Here is a 703-nt window from a genome sequence, read left to right on the forward strand (position 1 = left end):
TGGTTGGCTACCTGTCTATGTTCGAAATATTATCTGTTCACCAAATGACTCAGTCCCTCGTCAGCACATCTCAAGCTTACGATTGAGCCCTCTCCTTTGCAAAGGCGCTTGTCCATAGGGAAATCGATTCCATTTTGACTTGGTGACCTACTATACTCGATACCAGTCTGATTGGGAACTATTGCAGACGAACATTCACAGTCATACAAAATCATAGTATAATGAATCTGTATTTAAAAAGATTTAACTGCTATGATGTTTACAAGATCATACACTTCTTCGAGGCGGCTCTCGTCTTCAACACGCTGATCCAAGAGCTCCAAGTTGAGCATGTCGTCATTCTTGACTTTGCTTTGAGGAAACTTGTAGTTGAAGTCTCTAGCCACTGCTGCAATCGCAACTCGCGAGAGCTTGCCGTTCACACTCTTTAAAAGGAGATCTTCATATAACGCCCCTCGCTGGTCAAATTTGACTTGGATTTTGTATGGGAACTTTGCATTGACCTTTCTTTGGCAGTTGTGCAAATAAAATTGAACAAAAAATACCTCGTGTTAGTCCGCAACGAGTTTCGTTTAGCCACTCAATTTTAGACCAATCAGAATCGAGGAAGTTGAAATTTTCGACTAGTCTGCAATAGTTCCCAATCAGAGTTGACAATTCAAATGTCATCGATACATCAATGTACGACCTTATATCAGTACTA

This window comes from Aphanomyces invadans, assembly GCF_000520115.1.
Source record: "Aphanomyces invadans strain NJM9701 unplaced genomic scaffold supercont1.41, whole genome shotgun sequence".
Classification (NCBI taxonomy): Eukaryota; Oomycota; class Saprolegniomycetes; order Saprolegniales; family Verrucalvaceae; genus Aphanomyces; species Aphanomyces invadans.